Below are 6035 nucleotides of genomic sequence, written 5' to 3' on the forward strand. Positions count from 1 at the left end.
TTTTAGCTCATACCATTTCAGTCATTAAAATTGGGAAAAGTACGTATATATTCATATTAAGGAGAAATATTTACGAAACGTGACTGTAGTTTTCTATTTATAAAAAATAACATTACAAACCCTATACAAAACATATTTTTTTTAAAAAAAAATTCTTAATTTTTTTTAAAAAAACTATTTTTTTTAAAAAAAATTCTTAATTTTTTTTAAAAAAACTATTTTTTTATTTTTAAAAATTTATTTTATTTTATTTTAAAAATTATGTTTTTTATGTTTTTAAAATTATATTTTTTATTTTTTAAAAGAATTATTTTTAATTTTTTTTTTTTAAAAAAAATTCGCTTAAAAATTTATGTATGAAATATGTATATCTCGCTCAAGGCTTAAAAAGTTCGCTCAAAATTTAGTGTATGAAAACGGTATGAAAAATGTATATATCTAGTTCAAGGCTTAAAAATCCCGCTCAAAATTGTGTGTATGAAAACAATAAGAAATTTGTATTTCTCTCGAGGCTTAGAATTTCGCTCACATTTTCGTGTATAAAGTTCATATTAGATTTCTGTAAAATTAATACAACAACATTGTATACAACTTTGATACAACATTCAAGACTTAAAATAATCGTTCAAATATTTGTGTATGAAATGTGTATGTCTTGCTCAAGGCTTAAAAAGTTCGCTCACATTTTGTGTATGAAAAACGTATGAAATATGTATATCTCGATCAAGGCTTAAACATTACGCTCAAAATTTTATGTATGAAAATGGTATCAAATGTGTATATCTCATTCAAGACTTAGAATTTCATTCACATTTTTCGTATATAAAGTTCATATTAGGTTTCTGGAAAATTAATACAACTACAAAAACACTGTAACAACTTTCATACAATATTTAAGGCTTAAAGTTTTCGCTCACAATTTTGTGTATGAAAACTATATTAAAAATTTCGCTCACACATACACATTTCATACAGCTTTCATACACAAAAATTTAAGGTAATTTTTTAAGCCTTTGAGCAAAAAAAAAAAAAAATTATTTAAAAAAAAATATAATTTTTTTTAGAAAAAAGTTTTAAATAGTTTTTTTTTTTAAAGAAATTTAAAAAAACTATTTTTTGAAAAACAAATAAAAAAAATGAAAAATATATGAAAATCCATCATGTTTCGTAAAATATCATTATGTTTGGAAATAAAAAAAAAACTATCTATATATTTTGTAATAAAGAGTCTTAAGTAGGTACCCTATGTCATTTTCCCATTAAAATTTGGGCTAATATCTAGCCCAAATTGATCCATGTAAAATCTTGTCAAAACATTTTCAAAAATATTTTTTTATTCGTTTATTATATATAGTCGTAATAAAGAAAAATGATAATTTTATTAGATACTAAGAAATTATAAAAGGACAAATAAAGCAATTAAAATTTAGTAAAAATTGGGCGGGTTGGATTTTCACCCACTTTTTAGCCCATTACAGCCCAAGTATTTATTAACGCAACCCAGTTTGACCCACTCAAATTTAGTACAACGTGCCCATTTGCCACATCTAATGACACATATTTGATCGGATATAAAATTCAAAAATAAGCTTTTGATACATAAATTAAGCTTATACAAAGTAGCTTTATAGTATATGTTTTTATTTTTTCTTTCTTGATAAATCAATGAATTGTGTAACATGCTGGTTTAAAAAAACATGTTGGATAGAATTGCGATGCCAAATTTAAATAATTTTCAATTTGAAAGTATTTTTTAAAAAAGTAGTATATGTCACTTGAAATAAGACAGAGAGTGCTAGGTTATGGGCAATTTGCACGATTGCCCTTATTTCTTTAATTTTTACCCTTCGACAAAAAACTCATGAGTTTTGGATTCGAACCCTTACTCAGTCAAAAATTCACAAAAAATAAAAAATCGCAAGACAATTTGTCTGCCAAATTCTGCTTTAAGGCAGGCAAAACTCTCCCTTAAGGCAGAATTTACTACCTTATAATGCAGAGTTAGGCTTAAGGTATAAGGCAGAGTTTGCTACCTTAAGGTAGAGTTAGCCACCTTAAGGTAGAGTTTGCCTTCAGGCGTGAATCCAAAAGTCTCCCTTGCGATTTTTTTTTTAATATTTGACTGAGCAGGGGTTCGAACCCGGAACCCATGGGCTGCCGAAGGGCAAAAAATAAAGACCAACAATTTGAGGGCCAAAAATTAAAAACCAGTGCCTTTGAAGGGCAATCCGCGCAAAAAAAGTGATGGGTTATTGCAGTGTTCATGAGCGTAGTATATACAAGCAATAAAGAAGTTCTTTCCCGGATTGCCCTTCAAACACATAGGTCTTTAAATTTTGCCCCTCATATATGTAGTGTTTATTTTTTGTGTCTGCTGCTCATTTAATAAAAATATTCAGACCTGTCTCGCTCGGCATAAGTTCTGTAACATTTACCTTCAGAAATTGAATTTTTGCCTCGCTCGACACAAGTTCTATAGGAATTAAGTTATGCAGCGTAAGTTTTGTAGTATTTTCAGATTATGCTGATTGTTGAATGTTTTGCCGTGTCCGCATAACTTGTGGGATGTTTGATACATATGTCATTCGAAATGTAAACTCTGCCTAGCGAAATCTAAAGTTATATCACTCCAAAAGTGTCAGAAGGATAAAAATTAAAGACCACCCCGAAACACGAGCATTTGTGCGAATGACCCAGCAATAAAAGCACGAAAAATGTTGTAGTCCAAATTACCTTTAGAGTGTGTTTGGTATGGAGAAATGTTTTCCAATTTTCCCATGTTTGGTTGACCAAAATATCTTGGAAAACATTTTTCTAGGAAAATAAGTTCCTTGAAAATGAGGAAAATGACTTCCTTAATGGAAATAGGGAAAACAAGTTCCACAAGTAACATTGCAAGTTCATTGTCTCCTCCCCACTCACCCAACAAACCCAATCCCTATCTCTCGCCCTTCCCACACCCCGCCACCCCCTTGCATATCTCTTTGAACCTCTCTTGGATTGATCCATGTGTGGATATCCAATGTATGAAGTCACGTCTCTTTCTCCCTTGCATTTATTCTAGTAATTAAATGTCTTTTAATTGTTAGATTATCTTTTTTTCCTTCTAAATCTCTTCCCCCTCCCCTTCTATTTCTAAGTATATCCTTGTTATTTGATTTCTTGACTATTTGTTGCTTCCACGTATTCGGTTGTTATCATTTGTTATCAAGAGAGCAGTGAGACATAAAGGAGAATATGAACATACCCTCTTTCTTCAACCCATTCAAAACCAATCTTGCATGATTTCAAATTATTAAGTTCAAAATCCAAGTTCTTCTGAACTAGACTTTTTCAATATAGGGGTGCTCAGTCACCTACTTTCTTTAACCCATCCGAAACTAATCATGTAGTGTTTGCAATCATTGAGTACAAATAGAAGCTCTTCATAACACAATTTCTTCCACCAAAGTGTGTTCCAGTCACCTATTTGAACTGCCAGTTCAAATTCAAAAAATGAAAATTGATACGCTGAAGTGCCAGATCACAAATTTAACCCAAAGAGAGAGCATGAATTTTTATAATCTCCTCTTTGAATCTAAACACGGAGTTTGTATTTAGCTGGATGCCTTTATATTATTAACAAGCTATTCAACTGCAGCAAAAGAGTTACTCTTTTGGACTTGAAATGAAGTGTCAATAAAAGAACTTGGAAGTCTACCTCTCTTACGATACAGAAAGGCTTCTTACCTTATAAGGATAGACATAATGAAGTTGTCTTTGATAGAGAGTGCTTTAACCCTCAAAGTGGGACTTACTAGCGCGAATCCAAATTAGTCGGGCCTCAAAGTGGGCACCGGACATTGGGTGGGGAACAAAAAAAAAATAGGCATAATACTTTAACCTTTTCAATAGGTAAATTCGCAGGTTTCTATTTTAGGAAAAGAAATTTGTTATGCCCCAAACTTAAGTTGCAAAATTTTCCCGCTAAGGGGCTACTTGTATTAAGTGACAAATTTGGTTTCTACATAGACAAATATATGAAGGATCTTTTAAACACAGAAAATTATAGGGCGATCTAGATACCTTAGGAAATGATAGATCCTTCAGTCGAATTCAAACAATCACTATCTCGAATGCAATTTAACACATACTCCCTCAGTTCATTTTAACTTGTCCGTTATGATAAAAATAAATGTTCAGTTTTACTTGTCCAGTTTAGCAAACCAAGATGGAATGTATCACTTACTTCCTAATTTATCTTTATTATTAACTATAATCATTTCCCAATGTTTTTCTTGGGAAAATTAAATTTATTATATTCAAAGGGTGAAATAGTAAATTTATCATTTTATTAATTACTCCATCCGGTTCAAAATAAGTGTCCACTTAGCTTTTTATTTTGGTTCAAAATAAGTGTCCACTTACATAAGCAAGAAGGAATTTACATTATTTTTCCAGATTTATCCTTATAAACAATAAATAATCAAGAGTCTTATTAATTAAGGATAGTTTAGTCAAAATACCTATTTTTTATATATTTTTAATATTTTTGTTGTGAACGATATTGGGCCGAAGGGCATCTTTGGAGGTATTGTTAAGAATGGGCCTGAACCAGTATTTGCAAAGCAACCCAACACTGAATTAAGTGGCCATGTTTTGGGTCCGGGTCGATAAATAGCAACCAGTGGGAGCAAAATAGGTTACATGTATTATGAAGAAACTGTTTGTTCCTCTCGTAAAGAAACTGTTTGTTCCTCTCGTCCCCTTTCTCAGAGTCTAACTTCTCATCCCCATTCTTATCTCTATTCTTAGTTACTTGATTTCAATATTTTCCGTTGTAATTTAGTAGTTTGAGTGTTATAGTTGTAATTTGACTATCATTAATTATATATATTTGTGTTGAGAATTATGGTTTGTCACAATTTTCTCAAAGGATGTGTTAAAGGCCAATTAACACTTCTTCTGAAACGGAGGGAGTACACTTTAAGGGGTATGTCCAGTCAAACATGGATAAGTAAAAACGGACAGAGGGAGTACATTTAATTTTAAATAAATAGTACTAGTATAAATAAGAAAAATGAGAGTGAAACAGGAGACAGTGACAGCAACAGTTGAAGACTGGAAGTGTAGCGCAGCTGCTAGGCCTCAGTAAAGCGGACAGCTTTTGGAATTGTAGTTGTTTTCAGCTTCCACAAACTTAATCAAGCTAAATTTTTATAAAATACTTTCCAGAGGGCCAATTTAATTACATTTCCGCCGGAAAAAAGAGTGGCAAGTTTTAGGAGGTGGTGGAAACTGAAAAAAGCGCGCTAAAGAAGAGCCAACGGAGTGCAGCTCCAATACTAAACTAAAGGTGAATCTACTCCCACTTATTTTATTTTTTAAAATTATGGGACAGATATTTTATTGGATATAAAATTGGGTCGTTTGCAACTTTTGGCCCCATTTTGTGCTGGGCTTTAATTTTGCCCCTCAAAATAAATAATTTTATCGCGGGACATGAAAAAATTAAAGATCAGCCCATTTGAAGGGCAAACCCTGCAATTTCTTCTACAAATTTAAGAAACATGAGAAGGCTTTTGACACATAAAATAATTTTATAAATTTAATTATATTAACTCTTATTCTTACTACAAATAATTAAATGAGTATTTGAAAGCTTCACATATTTTTTTTATATTTTTTTCGATGTAAACCATGGACTTCATAACACGCGGGTTTAAAATAACGAAAAAGGGTCAATATTACGCTTTAAACTATGTGAAATATATCACGTACTATCCTCTGTTAAATTTTTGTGTAAAAAATGTTGTTGCTGTAAGTTTTTTGAATCACGCTTGTCCCTCAAAACTAATTGAGCTTCACCTCAGATACGACAACATTAAAAACTAACTGAATATCATCTCAAAATAAAGAACCAAACTTTTCCCTCTACTCCATTGTCCACAACCACCTTATGTACAGGAGCTATAATGGCCTTAATTTGCGCCTGTAGTTTATTTGATTTTTCAATAATTTCAAATATCTCGCTCTTGCCTCAGCGAAAACAAGGT

This window comes from Lycium ferocissimum, chromosome 6 (assembly GCF_029784015.1).
Source record: "Lycium ferocissimum isolate CSIRO_LF1 chromosome 6, AGI_CSIRO_Lferr_CH_V1, whole genome shotgun sequence".
In the NCBI taxonomy this organism is placed as follows: domain Eukaryota; kingdom Viridiplantae; phylum Streptophyta; class Magnoliopsida; order Solanales; family Solanaceae; genus Lycium; species Lycium ferocissimum.